This window comes from Hyperolius riggenbachi, chromosome 9 (assembly GCF_040937935.1).
Source record: "Hyperolius riggenbachi isolate aHypRig1 chromosome 9, aHypRig1.pri, whole genome shotgun sequence".
In the NCBI taxonomy this organism is placed as follows: domain Eukaryota; kingdom Metazoa; phylum Chordata; class Amphibia; order Anura; family Hyperoliidae; genus Hyperolius; species Hyperolius riggenbachi.
Genome location: NC_090654.1, coordinates 195,847,510 through 195,868,190, shown reverse-complemented (window position 1 = coordinate 195,868,190; position 20,681 = coordinate 195,847,510). Strand labels below are relative to the sequence as shown.

The window sequence follows — 20,681 nt, the reverse complement described above, 5'->3', positions numbered from 1 at the left end:
CTATACTGGGGGCCACTATACTAGCTATACTGGTGGCCACTATACTAGCTACACTGGGGGCAACTATACTACCTACAATGGGAGCAGCAGCTATACTACCTACACTGGGGGCAGCAGCTATATTACCTACACTGGGGGCAGCTATACTACCTACATTGGGGGCAGCAGCTATACTACCTATAATGGGGCAACTGTACTGGAGGCAACTAAACTACCTTCACTGGGGGCAACTATGCTACTCACACTGGGGGCAACTAGCTACCTATACTGGGGGCAACTATGCTAGCTACCTACACTAGGGGCAACTTTATTACATATACTGGGGCAACTATATTACCTATACGTGGACACCTATACCTGGCATTACCTGCCATCGCACGCTTAGTATGCCATTTTTTTTTGGGGGGGGGGAGGGGGGGTGTCTTATAATACCAAGCACCGGGTGTCAAATGCCCTAGGTACGCCACTGTAAATAGAACTAGTATTTATCTACTTATATATTCTTTTATATTTCTAGGTTAGCATGGGTGTCGCTTGTTCTTTAACTTGTCGGTTCATTCCCTTTCTTCGTACTTTACAGAAATTACTGTAGCTAATATACATTTTACAAGTAAATCTGTTGAAAATGTGGCCTTAGGCATTTCTTACTGTGAGCCAATTATTGAAAAGACACGAGAAGACTCAACGATACAATATACAGATAGAATCCTGCCTTCGTGCAAAAGACCAGGAGATCATCAATAGGAATTCAGATCGTCTCCTGTTAGATTAGTATGAGAAGCATTAACCACAATCCACTACATCAATATTGCTAAATTGCGCTGAGTAAAGTTTGCCTAAATCCTAATACACACCATACAATTTCCCGTCAGATAGATGGATCGAAAAGATAATTTCCGACAGATCCGATCTGATTTCCGATCATTTTTCTCATCTAATTGTATAGATCAGAAAATCAATCAGAAAAACGATCGGAAATCCTATTGGATCTGTTAGAAATTATCTTTTTTTTTTACTTTTAGGCTTGTCGGAAATTATCTATTGACCCATCTATCTGATGGGAAACTGCATGGTGTGTACCAGGCTTAAAGTAACATCCAAAGTAAAAACTGAAAGTCCTCAATTTTACCTGCAGTTTAGGAAAAATTGCTGGACAGGAAGTGCCTATTACTGTATGTAATCTAGAAGGTGGGAGTGCTGCTATCAGGAATGGCCAAGCGATCACAGCTACTGCTGTTTTTTTTTTTTTTTTTTTTGTTTCTTAAATAAAAATGCTGTATAGAAAAAAAACCTCACCACTATTCAATGCACATATAGAGGTGATCATTACCTTCATAGTACCAATGAAAAGCTAATAGTGTTTGAAGATGGGCCCCTGGTAGGCCCTCTAGTTTAGGGTCCCCAATGTGGTCACAACCTCTGTATCTGCTATTGCTATGCCACTAACTGCAATCTAGATGCACTTATCAAAAATCTGAGTGTAAACTTCCATATCAAAGAAAGCATTTTATAAGTGCTCAACCCTCTGAAAAAAAAATATCTTATTTAGCCTACCTATCCTGTTATGTTTCACTGTCAGATTCAGGAGAAATGTGATATGAAAAAAAGAAAATAATATTTCTGCTGGATTTCATCTTTACTGTTTTTCTGTGATGCCAAAAGTGACATCACTTCTGCCCTTTTTTTTTAACCCAGTTCACTGTTAAATCTCCCTCCCTACTGCCACAGTTTACTTTCCCTCCTATCTTACAGGCTTACATCACTGTGTAAACCCTTCGAAGGCTAAACCTTTGGCTGATGTCCCCCCGTTGGGGATCGTGACTCAATCCCCTTGGGTGACATCGCAGGGCAGAGCTGCACAGACACAAAGTTAGCTGTATAGCTGAAAGCGCTTTCTGTTGCTTTGCGGGTGGGAGGGGGGGGGGGGGGGGGCAGAGGGACGACAAAGTGGCATGTGACATCATGCGGTGGGAGGGGGCTACTCTACACATGACTAAGGCCAGAAACCCACTAGGAGTGATTTCTAATCGTTAGAGATTTGAAAAAGCTCTTGCTAATGCAATGCTATGGGGGATTTTTATAAAATCACATCACTCAAGTGGGATCACACCCATAGCATTACATTAGCAAGAGCTTTTCAAATCGCAAATCGCTCAGAAAATCACTCCTAGTAGGTTTCTGGCCTAATGGCTGAGGCAATTGTTATCGGCAGCCTCAGTTGACTTTAGTCATGCTTGTTTACAAAGCTTTAGGGGGGATTCAATTACCTTCTTCTGGTCATCATAGTGGCCTGTTAAAGGAAAATAACTTACACATGAGACATCTCCATTAAGTGCCAAAAACGTAGAAATCTTTATTTACTTGGCCAAGGACTTTCTCACAGCCAGCATGTAGAGACTGCAACTAACACAGCTCTGCACAGCAGTAGAAAGTGGCTTTCTCCTGGTGTGCAAAGTCCTTTTAAACCCTAATTAATATGATAAAATATTCCTCCTTTCAAGCAGTTCTTTCTGGTAAAAGTCCAATCAGCATGTTCAGTTCTCCCTTGTGGGTGGGGTCGCTTGACTCCTCTCTGTCCTCCATGAAAGTGAAAGTCAACTTTGGAGGAAGTCTTCTGAAATCAGTTCCTTGTTTCGTTTTTCAAAGTCAGACCTGCCCTCAGAATCTGGTTCAAACTGCTTCTCAAAGAGTTGTTTCTTTCGTGCCTAGTACAACATGACACGAGGGGGAAGGGAGGTTGTTCTGGAATTCCACTGCAAAGGACATAGGAAACTGTGCACAGTAAATTGTTCAAAAACATATATAACATATATTCAGTGATATTGTGATAACTCTTAAGGTAATAATAATCCTATTATTTAAAGTGTCACTCTAACACACTGGTCTGATTATGTGCATGTGGTCCTTATAGCCACGTGAGAATATAAAGGATATACACAAAGATTAATTATAAATCTTAAATTCTTTCCACATTTCCCTCCTGTTTATAATTAATACTGTGGGTTGTGGCTTGATTATATATGTGTATAAAAAGAATATTTACATTCACATTTCTGTGCTAATGTTGGCTTAAGCCTTGGGTATCTGCAAATGTGTCTCCACTACAGGGATTGGAGATTCAAGCAAACACAGCCTTCTATTCCCCTTTACTGCAAATGGGTATGCACTACAGCAAATCAGGGCATAGAAGTGAAATGATCAAAAAGAAAATCAGGCTCTGGCCGTGAGCTGGAATAATTGCCTCACACGTTGGCCTGGCCATCCCCCTCCAGCATGCCATCATAATCTCCTCCCAGATCACCGTATGATTCTTCATCATGCTGTGCTAAGACTGCATACATAGTAGTACTCATATGCTTATCTATCAATCTTGCAAAAAAATTTCTCAGCATTGGAAAAATACAGCAGGCTAACAGGAACAGAACCATAAGAACAGTTAGGAATGCGATACCAAAACTCTGAAAAAATGAAGTCCAGCTTCCAAACCAGTTCTGTAACCAGTCTGTTATTGGGTTTGAAACACCTGAGTTTCGTTTCAGCTCTTCAGATAGGTCTTTTAACTGCTGAAGAGCCACTGTCACTTTTCCATCAGGGGATGTGTTATCTGGAATGTAGGTACAACATTGTTCCCCCCAAAAAAATTCGCATACACCCCCTTTCTCTGCCAACAGCATATCTAATGCAATTCTATTCTGCAATGCTGTTAATGATGTTGCTTTCAGTTGCTCTGCCAAACCTTCGATAGCATCTCTAGTGTAATTAACAAATCTTTGCTGATTGTAGTAAATGTAATTAATCCAATCCACATTTTTGTTAACTGTTGGCCATAGGAAAATTGACTCAAACCCTGCAGCAATTTGGTTCCTAGCCTTGAACTCATCTGGCACCTCTCTGGGGACCCCTATCGCATCAATATATACATATGGGTCCAAACTCCCTTTTGGTGCCTCCCTTTTACTCCGGTGTAGCTTTTTATCCACCAAAATTTTAAAAGACTCATGGGGCAATATAGTTACATGTTCTATCATCCAGACAGGGGCACACAACCCTTTCCATTCTGGTGGCAATGATGATTCTGCTTTGTTAGGTTCACAAGTCCACCAAGTATCTTCTAATTGCCATTTTGTTCCTAGGCTCAACCCTTTATCATTGGTTACCTCCACTATTTCTCCACAATACTTAATCATTGGATGGTTACTGGGGACAGATCTATTATAGCACGTAAGGTTGCTGGCTGTAGCAAATGCATGCTGTGGCGTGCCTGGTACCTTCATACGGGCTCTCTCTGTGGTACAGTTCTGTGGTTGATTCACACTTATCATACTTTGTATCATACATTCTAACTCAGATCCACTCGCCACTACTGGTACCAGAACAATCTGCGGTCTAGCCGCTGCACACACAATACAGTCAGACACATTCATTTGATTTGCAGTAAAAGTTGCCAAAGTAGTCCAAAAATTAAAAATTCCACCGGTCTCTAGAACCTTATTACTAGTCACGTTCATCTTGTTAATACTGTCCGATGAGGATGGGTCAGTAGTCTCTTTGTCTAGCCTGTCATTGCTGTTCAATGGAGGTCGTTCAGTAGTCTGTTTGGGTCGAGCAGTTATTGTCATTGTCATTCCAGGGCTCTTCTTCTTCTTTTTTCCTTTAAAATGCTATGGTTTTAACCCAACTTCCCCTATGTAGCCTTTTTGGTATCTGCTCCCCCTTTTTTTTATCTCCTTTTCACCATGGTTCAAGATAAAGAACTACACCTGTGCCTTAGGAAGAATCTTCTAATATCTTCCCACAGCCTTTGAGATCGTGGTCGCACTGAGGCTCAAGCAAATGTTCCCGTCGCCTCAGGATCTCAACTTTCCGCCCCTCTTTTCCCCGTGGTGCGAACTATCAAGAACAGATTGGATCTGGCTACTGTTTTAAAAGGAAATGACCGCTAAGCGTTCTTCTTGAGCAAGATGCAAACAACATTTATTTTATTTCAAAACCACCGAAGCTTCATGTGAGTGTTCGTAGCAAGCTGTGGCTCTGGATCTTTAATTAATCTGGACTCAGAAGGCCCATGTGCGCCCTCTTACATTGGCTCAAATGTTCCCATATAGTTTTATTTTAGCCACACTATCCCTCCTGTTGACACATGTAAGACTCATGTGTCATTACCACAAATCAATTGAACAGAATCAGTCAAAGGAAGGTTAGTAGGTCAGCAGTGTACAGAGCGACCTGCAGGTAAAGTCTTAGACTGCAAGTTAGCAGAGGGAGCTGTAGTTGTAGACGTCAGGACTGCTAAGTCGTTGCCACGGGAGATGAGGGGATTGGGATGTTGCACACATGTGAATGGCCAGTGTTGTGGGAGCCCGGAGAACATCCATGAATCATAGAAACAAGTCTGTGGGACGGGTGGGCTCCTCAGTTGCTGACACCTAACCCTGCGGACGCCATTAAGCCGCAAACGTATGCATGATGGGAATGCATACAGACTGTCAGTAAAAACAGTGGGGGACGGAATCCTATATAACAGGCTGGCGTAGGGAAAGCGATAAAATACACAGCTTGAGCAAAGACGCAGAAAGAAGCTTATCTATTCTACGATGTTCTTCAGCTCACTACTGTAAGACCAGCTTAGTTGTTGGTGTATTCCCTCCTGTGCACATAGAACTGATCCACAAAGATTTGTTAATTGCTCTGCGGAAAAGTCACCGCGCAGATGCGGACGGGAAAAACATCCTCTGGTCAGTAAACAACAAAGAAAACAAAGGTACAGGGGGGCAGGGTGGTGCAGCTTTGGACAATAAGACGTAGGTGCCCAAGCAAACTGCCTGTGCAGCATAGGCGGGGCGGAAGGGGGGGGGGGCTGGTGGTTGTGGGGTGGGGTTGGTGGCGGGCTCTTGGCAGAGAACTACAGTCATGCATCCCTCTCTGCAGTTCGCCATTAGACAAGGCATTGTAGTCAAAATATTTCTATCAAAGTCATTTTACTGAACTTCTCCTAACATACCCATAAATTATAAAAATTTAATCAGGTGTCAATCAAACGGTCAATCAATCGATGACAATGACCCATATTCCACAGCAATGCAGCAATCAATTGTTCCCAGAAACAAAAAACAAAAAAATCATCATATTTACTCTTATAATTGAAAATAATATTTGCGGGGTTTCTTTTTTTTTTTTTTATTTCCCGCTTTCTGGGTTTTACAAAATATATATATCTTTTAAACAAACCTCTTACTTTACTCCATGCATTCTTCTAAATCACTTTGTTCCGCCTGTACACACACACACACACACACACACACACACACACACACACACACACACACAAAATCCACCATCTAGCTGGGATCAGTAGTCCATGAGGCCTCTTGCCCCCTCCTCAGAAATGTGGGCGTAACCCATACCTTCACACAGATCCCAGGCAGAAACTCCACTCGAATTTCACAAAATTTAACATTACAAACACATTCCAAGTGACCGACATTCACAGACAGACAACTGCAGACAGTAAGAATCACTTTTAAATCTCCAATCTTCAGACAAAACATCAGACAAACAGAGTATAAAACTTTTACAGACATTTCTGTACTGTGGAAACTACACAAACAACAAACAAACAGCAGCTCATAACTTGTAAATCTCTCCTATAGCCCCCCTCCTCCCCCTCTGCTGGATACTTATACCTCCCAGGGAGCTCTGGTGATTTAGATTTCAGAGCTTGGAATTCCCAGCTTCACATCTTACACAATCCTTTTAATACCACAATGTAACATTCTATTTTGACATTCGTTTTTCAATAATACACTTACACATTTGCCTTCTTACTAGGGTGACCTCAAGGTTGCAGCGATTTTCCACAACTGCGGTACCCCTAACCACACTTCGTCACTGTGGACCTCGGGCCCTCTGGGGGCACTGTCGGACCAGGTGACCTTTCAAACCACATTCAAAACATTCTCCGCGTTCTCTGCGACTTTCGTATTCCTTAGATCTGCGCTTTTGTGAGCGCGTGTGGCTGTTACCACCATTCACATAACAATTACTTTCATCCTTGTTGTAATCAGAAACATATGCATCAACTTTCTTCCCTTTCTTCCCCTTCCTCTTAATCCCACATACAGGGTATCGGGTGCATTCTATAAAATCACTCGATCCACAAATTCTATGATCCACCACATACTGTGTGACACACTTGCATATCCCTTCAGTCAAAACTTCACGTATAGCAATCTTAAATCATTCATACGAGGAGTCTGTTGCTTCGGCAGCAGGGGGAGCTATACCTCTATATTTACTGAAAACCTCCATCACTTTATCCAGTAGCTCATTTATGTCTAATCCGTTTACATTATCTTTCACCTCATGTGTCTGAGAGGCCCCATCCACCTTTCGTGGGAGGGGCTTGGTTTGGTCTTGGTTTTGAGGAGGGTTCTGAGGAACCTGACATACAGTACATGGTACCTCCTCCAAGTCTTTGTTCTCCGTACTTGGCTCCTCCTCATATATGCCTCTAGTAGCCATCATTGAGCTTCTGGTAAGCCATATTACTTTTCTAAAATCACATTACCCTGAGCGTCACATTTAATTTGAGAAACAAGTTTCTTTACAGCTGTCAAGATGCAGATGCCCTAAAAACCCATATTTATTCCCCCACAGGCTGCGATATTTTACCCAATTTTTACTTTTCCTGCGCATAACACCTTCATCATTAGTGGCCATAATTTTGCTTGTACCTTGGCCCATTTACAACGCTCCCCCAGTTCACACACTTACACGAAAGGATTATTAGTCACAGGGTCCCCCCCCCCCGGAAAATATACTGCCTTCTATACACAGAGATATAACAATTCCTGCATTTACAGCGCAAAGATCTTACAATTCCCACTGAGGCAGCGTGCCTGCACTAAGATAGAAACTTTCCTGCTAAGGCAACTCGGGGGGCTGCAGCTGGGGACCTGACCCAACTCCGCGTGTGGAACTTTATATAGGGGCACACACTCCAAGATACTCTAATTTTGCGCAGCCCTGTGTTTGAAAAGTTACAAAAATAAAAAGTAGTACTTACAATTAAGAAGCTTTCAGGACACCCGAGAACTTTGTGTAGAATCCTAAGCAGGCAATTTCACCGACCTTGGCTGAAGAAGTCTCACGGTTCGAAATAAACCATATGTCGCAAGGACATGAGACCTAGTTGCGTTTGGCCATCTTTTAGAAGGGAACGTTTACCCCGGTGGGCTTTCACTGGCCTGCTATCAGATTGATCGCCAGTCACAAACGCGCTCCTAGGCCTTAATTCTTTGTGACTATAGGTTCCCGGTTCGGTGGACCAGATGTTAAAGGAAAATAACTTACACATGAGACATCTCCATTAAGTGCCAAAAACGTAGAAATCTTTATTTACTTGGCCAAGGACTTTCTCACAGCCAGCATGTAGAGACTGCAACTAACACAGCTCTGCACAGCAGTAGAAAGTGGCTTTCTCCTGGTGTGCAAAGTCCTTTTAAACCCTAATTAATATGATAAAATATTCCTCCTTTCAGGCAGTTCTTTCTGGTAAAAGTCCAACCAGCATGTTCAGTTCTCCCTTGTGGGTGGGGTCGCATGACTCCTCTCTGTCCTCCATGAAAGTGAAAGTCAACTTTGGAGGAAGTCTTCTGAAATCAGTTCCTTGTTTCGTTTTTCAAAGTCAGACCTGCCCTCAGAATCTGGTTCAAACTGCTTCTCAAAGAGTTGTTTCTTTCGTGCCTAGTACAACATGACACGAGGGGGAAGGGAGGTTGTTCTGGAATTCCACTGCAAAGGACATAGGAAACTGTGCACAGTAAATGGTTCAAAAACATATATAACATATATTCAGTGAAATTGTGATAACTCGCGCAATCCGCGTTTTCGTATTCGGTTCAGCTTTGCGCTTAGGCCGAATACGGGAACGCCACGCACCCACACACACACACACACACACAGTTGCAATCTTACACTGTAGTGAAGCAAAACCACTAACAGTTGTTCCGAACGATACTGTTAGCCACTCAGCTGTTGAGCTACTCGCACTGGCGTTTCCGTACGTTGGGTCAGCTGCGCGCTTTAGGCCAACGTATGACAAACGCCCCACACACAATGCAATTACAATCTTATACGGTAGTGTTGCTCAATCATACAATCAGGCACGGACTTATACACACTTCAATCTCTTCTAGGCTATGAGTGTTAGTTTAGTACAGCAGAAGTCAAGCTTATTAAATAATAATTTAATATTCCAGGGAAAAAAGTGGAACAATGCAGAACAGAATATATACAAAAGATTACAAAAACAAAGTAAAAAGTTACAAAGATAAAAGTTACAAAAATACACACAAAGCGATTTGCTTACCAAAATAAACGGGGAAATAAACGTACCAGCGTATCGATCTGGCGTTGTTGCGGGAGTACGCACTTTCTGGTCAGGAACCAGGTTAGTTCTAGCCGTGTGTGCTATCTCCAAGAACTACAAGTTGTGGCTATCCTAGCTGCTGTTTTATACTGTGAGATACGCCTGGAGGCTGCAACTTCCTTGGGAAGGGGAGGAACTAGTTTTTAATTAAATCTCAGACATAATTCGATTTCCAGGTAAAAGTCTATACATCAAAAGATTGTGAAGTGAGGCTTTTCAACTCCAGGTGAAAACTTGATTAAGGCTTTTTCCTGTCTCAGTTTTTAAAGTCTGCAGAGATTTACAACCCCTTCTAATAGATGTATTTTACAGGGTATAGTTTGCACCTCCACCAATAATTCAATTTCCTCACAATGAAATAGTGTTTAACACACATGTCAACTTTTGGTGAAGAGACTTTTCCTGACTAGTCTAGAGTTCTTCACAATGCTTTAACAGCCTTCCTCAACAGAAGTGTAAATGTTTCAAGTGTCAATGACTTCAACACTTCACTTCTGCCATTGTCTGATTACCCCAGCTCTATTCACTGAAGTCCTCTTTAGATGCAAATGTAGATCTATTGACCCACACACACAATCACATGAACAGTCCATGAATCTAGCCTGGCATATCTACACCTTTGACATAACATAGCAGATATAAAAATGGGAAAATGAAAGAAATATGTTCCTGTATTCGTAACATCATCAGCCTTATAATTAGCTGCTATATTCCTGACACGCCCCCTCTTCCAGATGGCGCTGGCAGATGATTCTAATGAATCGTCCTGCCAAAGCCTACATTGACGGCCTGGCCGGGTGGGATAACCCCTTCGCATCCTTAGGAGGGTTCCCCATCTGTCAGTTAGCTCCAAGCTACACGAATGGAAAGCTAGGTCAGGTTGCTGCAATGTGTCGTTGCCCTTGGCAACCTGACGTAACCAACCAGGGGAATGCGAGTCAGTGACAACCGTGAATTCGCGACCATAGAGACAGTGCTGCAGCTGGGGAAGGGTTCCAACCGTCGCTACACGCACTTTCTCTATAGTGGCAGGTGCTATCTCTCGGTCCCTTTGGGGAACGATTATCTTCTGGTCTGCCTCTTCCCCTTCGGACAGCTCCGAGGGAATAACTTCCCAGAACCCTCTCAGCCCGCCCCTCCCAGCTGGTGACCTGCTGGCTAGCCCCCTGAGCTCTTCCAGGCTGCTGTCAAATCGAACAGCCCCGGAGAGCTCAGTGCTGCCTGTCACACATTCCAGGAAGGCTGCAGACGGAGAGGCTCCTGGGCCCTCAGGGCCAGGTTCCGAAGTGGATGTTGCTGACCCAGCAACATTTGTCACTTCAGTGGACAGTCCCTCTGCTGTAGACTCGCTAGCGCTGCGGGTTACCACGGCAGCTGAGGGAGCGCCCACATTACACACATCATAAATCACGTCACATTTGGTCTTAAAAACATCTGAAGGGGGAAGATCTGGCCTGGTGCCGTCTGCCCCTTCAGTGGGCAATCCATCTGCTGCAGCCCAGCGAGCACTGCTGGTTACTCCTGCAGCTGATAGAGTGTCCACATGACACACAGCATTATGTAGCACAACACATATTACATCAACATTATCTGCATGCATGGTAACAACGTGTCTTCTCTAGGCCTGGACACTGGAGACTCACTAGGGCTGGCTCCTAGTACACAGTCCGTAGCCCCTGGGGCCTTGCCAGCACTCCCCACTTGCACAGCATTATCACACAGTACCTTGCAAGAGGCCTGAACTTCTGCTGGGGATGCAGGCTTCACGGGGTTTGGAGTAGGCTCATACCGGGCCACTAACCGTCCCAGGTCAGTACCCAACAAAACATTCGTGGGGATGGCATCCGTTACCCCCACTTCTTTCATTCCGCTGCCGGCCCCCCAATCTAGGTGGACCAAGGCGGTGGGTATGGCGGGGGTGACACCCCGAACTCCTTTGACAGCCATAGTCTTGCCAGGAATGTACTCCTCGGGGTTCACAAGCTGGGGGTGCACTAGAGTCACCTCTGCTCCAGTGTCTCTCAGACCGGTGGTAACTGTATCCCCAACCGTGACAGGTTGCAGATTCTCTGCATAGCTACCTGAATTCCTGGTGGCACACAACGCATTTTGGGCCCCGCCAGAGTTTGGGGCTGCCTTCTTCTTTTCTGGGCACGTAGCACTGATGTGACCTGGTTTGTTACAGGCAAAACATCTCCGAGTGTCAACGGTGGCTGTTCTACCTCCAGGCGGCTGCGGGACTTGGCTTCGCTGGGTGCTCAGAGGAGAAGGTCTCGCAGTCTTTTCTCCCTTCCAGCTGGGCGCCGTAGTCCTCCGAAAATCAGATGCTCGATTGGACGTGTAGGCATCAGCAACTTTCGCAGCCTCATCCACGGTCTTCGGCTCTCGGCCCCGTACAAACTGCCGGACCTCAACAGGACAAGTGTGGAGGAACTGGTCTTTTATTATCAGTTCCTGCAGGGCATCAAAGGTTTCAACAGCCAGTCCTTTTACCCACTGCTGGAAGGCAGTGCGCAGGTTGCACGCATGATCCAGGTAACTGTCAATAGGACCTCGCTGCACTGTCCTGAAACGTTTTCGATACACCTCTGGCGTGAGGTGGTATCGCGCAATGATGGCTTTCTTAATCGCCTCAAAGTCTATTTCTTCATCCTGGGGGAGACTCACAAACGCCTCCAGGGCCTTGCCTCTCAGCCCTGGTGTGAGGTATCTTGCCCACTGCTCACGGGGCACCCCATACTGCCGACAAGTCCTTTCAAACCCCTGTAGGAAAGTGTCTATGTCAGAATCCTTGTCCATAGCGGGGAACTTATCCAGGGGGATTCTGTGGACTCGCTCACCTTCGCGTTCTGCGGGTCCAGCAGACCGGTTCTGCTGCTGAAGTTTAGCCAGCTCCAACTGGTGTCGCTGTGCAACTTGTTCCCTCTGGGCTTGTCATATTTCCCTCTCTGCTTGCCGATGTTCCAGAATCAGCTTTAGGCGCAGTTCGGGCTCAGCCAAACCTAGTAGCTGTAGGTCGGCTTCCAGAGATGTCATCTCCGTGTTCGGTGGATCATCCAGGACATCGTCTCCACTTGCAATCTGTGGCGGGAGCGATTCCTTCTCTGGCGTGTCGTGAGCTGCATCCGCTGACGTTGAAGCACGGGCTTGCTCTTCCTCATCATACTCCTCGAGCGCACGAACTTACTGCTCCTTAGTCTGTCCGCTCACCGTCTCGATGCCTTTGTGCTCACACAGGTTGAGTAGTATCTCTTTGTTTTGCCTTGCATAGCTGGATGCTTTCTGAGCCATCGTGTTGCAAAAAAGAAAAAGAAAAAAGGGGGGGAGGGAAAGCAAAATACCAAGTGTGTATCTTTGAACAAAAACAAAACGTATATAGATTCTGCACTGAGTAGACTTCTGTAGGCTAGTTGGCAAGCTTCCAGCCTTTAGTACTCAGAATAGCGAGCTAAACTGCGTACTAATGTACTAAACATTCCCACCACTGCCAGCCAATTATGTCAGGAACCGGCCCGCGGCACGCCTGCGTATACGGTTCCCGACTGCGGGTTTGACCAGATCAAGCAGGAAGCAGCCTTATTCGAGCTAAAACAAGGCTGGGACCCCTCAGAACACCTCTCACTGCCACCACTAGCGGTTCGCTAGACACTCCCACTTCCTCATCGCGCAATCCGCGTTTCCGTATTCGGGTCAGCTTTGCGCTTAAGCCGAATACGGGAACGCCACGCACCCACACACACACACAGTTGCAATCTTACACTGTAGTGAAGCAAAACCACTAATAGTTGTTCCGAATGATACTGTTAGCCACTCAGCTGTTGAGCTACTCGCACTGGCGTTTCCGTACGTTGGGTCAGCTGCGCGCTTTAGGCCAACGTATGACAAATGCCCCACACACAATGCAATTACAATCTTATACGGTAGTGTCGCTCAATCATACAATCAGGCACGGACTTGTACACACTTCAATCTCTTCTAGGCTATGAGTGTTATTTTAGTACAGCAGAAGTCAAGCTTATTAAATAATAATTTAATATTCCAGGGAAAAAAGTGGAACAATGCAGAACAGAATATATACAAAAGATTATTATTATTATTTAGTATTTATATAGCGCCGACATATTACGCAGCGCTGTACAGTGTATATATATATATATTGTCTTGTCACTAACTGTCCCTCGATTACAAAAGCAAAGTAAAAAGTTACAAAGATAAAAGTTACAAAAATACACACAAAGCGATTTGCTTACCAAAATAAACAGGGAAATAAACGTTCCAGCGTATCGATCTGGCGTTGTTGCGGGAGTACGCACTTTCTGGTCAGGAACCAGGTTAGTTCTAGCCGTGTGTACTATCTCCAAGAACTACAAGTTGTGGCTATCCTAGCTGCTGTTTTATACTGTGAGATACGCCTGGAGGCTGCAACTTCCTTTTTTCTCAAAACTTTTGGCCAGGACTGTATGTCTCCAGTGATAAAGATATTGTAAAAAAAGGCAGATATGGCACCATTCCAGCAAAGGGCCCCCAGTAAAAGCCCATTGAATAAGTTGCTTCTGTCCATACTCCCTCTGTGGATGATCGCATCCCGACTGGGCATGTGCTAGCTAGGTCTGAGTGACCATGCCCAGTAGAGCAAAGCTGTGCATGAGGTGAGGTGGATCGGTGGGAGAAAATATGCACAAGAAGATATGCACATTCTACTGGGCATGCAGGCATCTAACTTATGCATGCCCTATTGGAATGTGATGATCCAGGAAGGTTTGAAGAAGCTTATTGGATGGGCTCCAGTTGAATAAGGACCCTTTGCTGGAGACAGTGTAAGAAGGCTTCCCACTACTTAGGTAAATATCTAGTCTATTTTTTAAACTGCTTTAGAGTAACCTGCTCACCAAATATAACTGGCAATACTGCTGAAAAGTTGTATATTTTATTTTTTTAAAGTGAATCACTGATTTAGTAAACTTTTGATCTGAATATAGTGCCTTTATTTTTTTTTTTTTATAAATAAGGTAAAGGTGTGTTTACTACCTCTTATCAATAAGAATAATTATGAAATGTATATAATGTATTAATTACATTTAATGTATAATGTGTAAACATCAATAAAGATCTATATGCATGCCAGTAAGCACGCTGTAAACAGTGCCAGGTAGAAACATGGCCGTCGCACACCTTCCTTCTTGACTGACACGTATTTCCTTTAAACGGGAAAAGGTGTGATGTAATTTCCGACAGAAGTGAATACGAGTATTTCCGGGCGCATCTACGGATCATTGGAGTTCTGTGTCGTGTCTGAGGATGGTGAGTGTGACATCTCGTATTGTGATGATAAAGGAGGTGTATGTGCAGGAGAATACTGTATGGCAGCGCTGATCCCCTTCTGCAGGGGCATTGTGCACATCCCTAGTGACAGACTGATGGCACCGCCATAATCATCTGCCAAGTGCTGCGTTTCTGTTTGTCCATCTTCTGGCATGCAGTCAGCCTGGTAGCTCTATATGGTGCTTGGTGTTACCCCACGTGCTGTGCTGGATCTTATCATTTGCACATAACAGCAGCATTAGTACACACGTACAGCGTATTGTGAATACACACAAGAGCTTCTAACACAGGAGGATTATATTACTACAAGGGCATGGACGTTTGAAAAGTGTACATTGATACTAAGAAAATATGATGGGTACTTGTAAGCAATACAACAGCTTGATCTTAGATTAGATTACTTATATACGATTCATGGAATTGGCAAATGGGAACTGGATATTGGCACAGGGCTTATCAGATTTGGAAACTAATGATTAACTGACAGCTTAGTAATTTGTCAAGCCTTCAGTTTTTTCCCTCAAAATTTAGCAATGTACAATGTTCTGTTTCAGTCCATGAACATTCCAGTTTCTCTAGATTGCTAAAATATGGAAAATCAGATTGAATGGAGTCTGATGAACATCTGATCAGGGAGGAATTTATCACTGTTACACACTATGCATTGATTTTTATTATATTTTAGCTTGATATAGATTAAAAATCAGTTATTGTTGCTTCCCCAGTTGTCACCCCTACTATACTCCTTTTCCCTGCTCAGACACTTCCTTCTCCAGACACCTCTTCTTCCACTAGGTCTGGCTCTCCAGCTGTTTAGGAACTACAACTCCCAAAATGCATTTGTCCTTATGAATCATAAGGACAAATGCATTTTGTGGCTGTCAGACTCCTGCAATGCATTGTGGGACTTGTAGTTCCTTAACAGCTGGAGAGCCATGTTTGCAGATCACTGCTTTAGGAGATGACAGCACAGCTAAAGAAACATGCCAATTGGAGCAGTGAGTGTCAGGGCGTTGTATTGTGCTAATAGTCTGCATAGGACCATGAGGTAATGTCACCAGCTTAGCCATCCCCCACATAAATACTGCCGCCCTGCTCCTGTCTGATAGGTATTGTCATTTTATTTCTGCAAGAAATCAATCAAAATTACCATCGGGAAGCATGTTTAAGCCAAAATCTTAAGCAGATTCAGAATGTATGGACAACTTTACACAGTGGTTTCCAATTTGGCACTAGTCTTCTTTAGGGGACCCAGCAGGAAACCACATAGGGAAATTCCACTAGCATGATTGGGTGGACAGCACCCTCTCAAACTGCTAGGTTTCAGATATGTTATAGTAAACTACAGCCACTCTATGCCTACTATGCCCAATTTATCTTTTGGGCACATTGGGAGAAATTCTGCTAGTGTATGGCAGTCGTGGGCAAATGCCTGACAGCTTGGACACTTTGACGTCTGGACGATGGTCACTCTTCAACAAAGAAGAAATATGGAGAGCTGTTTTGCATGTTGACGTGTCCATCGAATGGCCGCATACTGTTTGTCCAAATGATAACTGTTTTGTTTTATTATTTTATTTTGATAGCCCAGCCCTTCATGTGTGTGAGTAGATATAATTTGATAGGTTTTCCAGGTGGTGTTGAGCAATATTTACTTAACACAGACAAAAAGTTTTCCCAATGTACTCCCTTGCTCCTTAACTACACCTTTTCTGCCCACCAAGGTCACAAGCCATCATCTCACCTGAGGTTGTTCCTTTTGCACTATAGGGGCTTTTTTTTTTATTTATCCCCCCTTCATTTTTTGGAATCCAGGCTTGTCCTGCCAGAGCTTGGGGTTTGCTTACGGGGGTAATTTAGTAAAGGACAAGCATAATCACAGGTATTCCAGTTGACCCCCAGATCCCCCTTCCAGCAGGGTCGGACTGGGACACTAAGGACCCACCAGGAAAGTTCCAGCCTGGGGCCCACCACTTCTCCCCCCCCCCCCTCCCGTTTTGGAGCACACATACCCCGGTGTTTTGTAATTTCGGACACATGTCAGTGCTATATAAATACATAATTTGGTAGGACTTTAGACTATGACAGGGAATAGATTGTGAGCTCTTCTGAGGACAGTCCATTGCATGACTATGCAGGGGTTGCTCCAGAAATGTTCTTGTTAGGGCAGCAGGGGGGCGTTGCAGGCGCTGGATTCACTGACTAGGGAGCTGGTCATATGCGGTGTGCGCATCGCGCCATTGCAAACAAGGGGTGTGGCCATCCACTGGAACATGGGTGGGTCATGATTGGTCATGGACAGACCCAAATGTACATGAAATAAGTAGCTGTTATTCAGAGTGGGTCTGTCTTGAAAAACTTTAGATAAAATAATCAAGTAGTTACGTGCCTCGTGATAAGTCATCAAGTAGTCACATGCTGCAAAATAAAAATATTACGTAGTCCCACTCGCACATCTAGAAAAGATGCTTAAGTAGCCGGGTGCCTTACAATTAACACATTTAAATAGTTGTGAGACAAACTCATGGATGGCTTACAAAGAGTAGCAGAGATCAGCACACACTGCAGCTAGTTTACTATCAGTACAGGTACAGTGTAACCGCTCATAAATTACATATTAGAGATAGCAGAGATCCGCACACACACACTACAGCTAGTTTCCTATCAATACAGGCACAGAGTACCAGCTTATACTGTATATACAGGCGGTAGCAGAGATCACAAGCCGTGTGAGTGCTGCCTTTAATCAACTAATCTTCACTTGCTGTTTTCACTAATAGAGGATCCACATGATGATGGGATGATCAAAAGATCGGAATATACTGCAGCAGCAGGCCAGCTTTCATCACATTGCTAGGAGGCCCAAGCCAGGGCTAGGGAGTTGTGTACTTGTGGGGGATGGCTGATGGTGTGTGGTGTGGTGATGGTGGTGGGCTGGCAGCAATCTCATGCCAAGAAGGCCCTCAGGCCAGGGAATTCTGAGGGATGGACAGTGGACACAGATGGATGGTGTGTGTTGTGGCCCACAATTAATTCCTTGCTGGATGGCACCTCCTAGTGGCACAATTGCTGCTAGGCCGCCGCCACCACAACGCACTGCGTCATCCATCCCCTTACTCACCCACCACAAGTCCACAACAACTCCCTGGCCCTGGGGCCTCATCCAGTTGTGCATAATTGGCAACATGCCATCACCACCAACCTCCCCCCCCCCCCCCCCCCACAACACAACGCATCGTCCACCATGACCATACCCCACAACTCCCCCCTTGTCCCTGGGGGCCTCCTTGTGCATCATTTGCTGCCAGCACCACACCGACACCACCCCCCCCCCCCCCCCCCCCGAAAAACACACACACACACACACCCACACCCACCAACCCCCCACTAACACTGGTCGCCATGGTGGTGGACGATGGCATTGGCACACAATTGTGGGAGGTGGGGTTCTGCTGCATTCGTTGCTCACTGTTACTGCCGCACACACGATCGAACACAACAATCTGACATCTAGCAGCGTGTCTGATCGATACATGTGACCATTTTCAGCCTGAAATTGGTTGCATCGTCAATTGGGATAGTCGAGAGATGGATGGCCACCTTAACAGTACTGATTACCTAGTGTATAACAAATATGTACAGTAGCCACTACAGTTAAGAGAGTAAGTAGGAAAAAGCATCACCAAGAACAGAGGATTGTGTCTCTGCCGTGCCCTCATTCAATTAATTTTTCTCTTGTGTTTTGCACAGATGTTATCACACCTTACCAATAAAATACATTTGAAGCCCTTCAGTTTGATATGACACTTAAACCTATTTTTTTTATTTTTTTTTTTATCGTTTTTTAACTTCCAAGTGCGTTGTAAACTTATTGAGAGACTATTAAGAATTCTCTCCTAGGAATAGTTAATGTAATTTGAGTGTGGGATTTGGTACATTCCTGCTCCTCGGTGGAGCTGTCAGTACTGTCTGTAGACTGCAAGGCTCTGTGATTTTTGATTAAAGGGTTGCAAAAATGACATGTAACATGATAAAATAAGCATGTATGTACAGTTTAGGTCCATATTTGGGCAACTTTTTTTTTTTTCTTTCTAATTTTGGTTCTATGTAGTTGAAGAGCAGACTTTCAGCTTTGCTTCAGTGGGGTGAACAAAACCATTGCATAAAAATGTGAGGCAACTAAAGCATGTTAACACAATCCCTTCATTTCAGGGGCACAAAAGTAATTGGACAAATTAAATAACTGGAAATAAGATGTTCATAAATAAGGGCCCTGGCACACCGGAAATCGTTTTGCAGGTCGTTTTCATGTCAATTGGTCAGTGATTGGCCAATTATAATTGAAAGCTTGTATCAGGCTTAAGGCTTGTACACACATCCAATTTTGATTGGCCAGGTTTACCATTTCCTTATAGTATTCGATTTTTAAAGATTTTGAATACTTTGAACAGATAGCAGAGGTTAGCTCTCATGCTACATGGAAGTTATACATTTACCTATCATTGACTAATCAAATTGGATGTGTATATGCACCCTAAAGCTACATTCACACTTTATAGTATAGTCGTTTGAAACGGCTCTGAAACAATTAGCCGTCAGATAATCGTGCACAAAATGTTCAAAAAAGAGCATTAAAACTAACGATAAATAGCCAATATAGGTGGAAAATGCGGATCCGTCAGGATCTGTGAACGATGATAGTTTATTTCAAAAAGTGTGTATAGATATCGTTTAGATAAAAATTGTTGCATGCATGTGCAAAATCCATCACCCAACAAACTAGTGTTCTGTATGCACGTGTCATGCAAAATTTATCAATGATCAGTCACTTGGACATATAGCCAGTCTGTATATGTTGTATGAGTCAATTCGTTCAATTAGGAGATTGGCATTCCAGTTGGTAAACGCTCGTTCATCTAGTAGGTAGTTATCTCTTGTTTCGAACAGTAGTAATCTAAAGTGTGTACATAGCTTAAGACCTTGTACACACATCCAATTTTGATTGGCCAGTCACTGACTAATTTACCACTTGCATGAAGTATGAGGGCTAACAGATCTTGAATACTTTGAACAGACTGTGTAGCCAAACTTTTAAAAAGTAGTTACACTTGTCCTGCTTAGGGCTCGTTTCCACTATCGCGAATCTGCATGCGTCCAACGCATGCAGATTCGCACATGTAATGCAAGTGAATGGACCTGTTTCCACTGTAGCGTTTGCGTGGTGCGTTTTTATGAGCGGTGAAAAAACGCACAAAAGAGCCAACGAATTCGCCTGCTAGTGGAATGCATGCGAATCGCCGCTAATGTATTTAATAGGGAAATCGTATGCGTTTTTTTACGCGTTATTTTACGCGATTACGCATGCGATTCCGCATAGGAACCAATGTAAATTACACAGGCAGTGACATGGTTAAAAACGCACATAGCCTAACCTATGCGAAATCGCATGCGTAATCGCGTAAAATAACGCGTAAAAAAACGCACCTGCATGCGATTTCTTCTGCGGTGGAATCCAGGCGATTCCGCACCGCTACAGTGGAAACGAGCCCTCACTTTATCATTTTTTATAGAGGGCTTTGTGGGGAATCCTTTGATATTTAGAAATAAAATGTATTCTTGCCTATAAAAGCTCTTATTTCTGCTGTGGGTTATCTGCACTCCCAAATGATGCTGTGCCCACCCTGTAGATGAAGAGAGGGGGGGGGTGCTCACAGCCTGACAATTATTGGTGTTGTCCCTGGCTATGCTGGGGGAACACGTTATATACTCGCTCCCCTGTTTGCTATTGTTGCCGGCGGCGATCGGACTAGAGGGCCACATGCGCCCTCTAGTGGCGTTTCATGTAGCTACCACTCTGGTAGCTTTACATGAAACAAAAAAATTAATGTGAGCATTTGTATCTGGCTTTTACCGGCGTTTGCGTGAACAC

The 20,681-nt window shown here is 44.1% G+C and overlaps 2 protein-coding genes across 5 annotated transcripts in view; both read left to right on the top strand.

The window, feature by feature from the left end:
- PLEKHD1 (pleckstrin homology and coiled-coil domain containing D1) overlaps window positions 1-20,681 on the top strand; it is a 664,905-nt gene that overhangs the window by 519,871 nt on the left and 124,353 nt on the right. The window lies entirely within an intron of this gene.
- The window catches only part of SLC39A9 (solute carrier family 39 member 9), a 29,020-nt gene continuing 22,990 nt past the window's right edge, over window positions 14,652-20,681 (top strand). The window contains exon 1 of the mRNA XM_068253850.1: window positions 14,652-14,731. The gene's annotated coding sequence lies outside the window, so the exon portion shown is untranslated. The remainder of the gene's footprint in view (window positions 14,732-20,681) is intronic.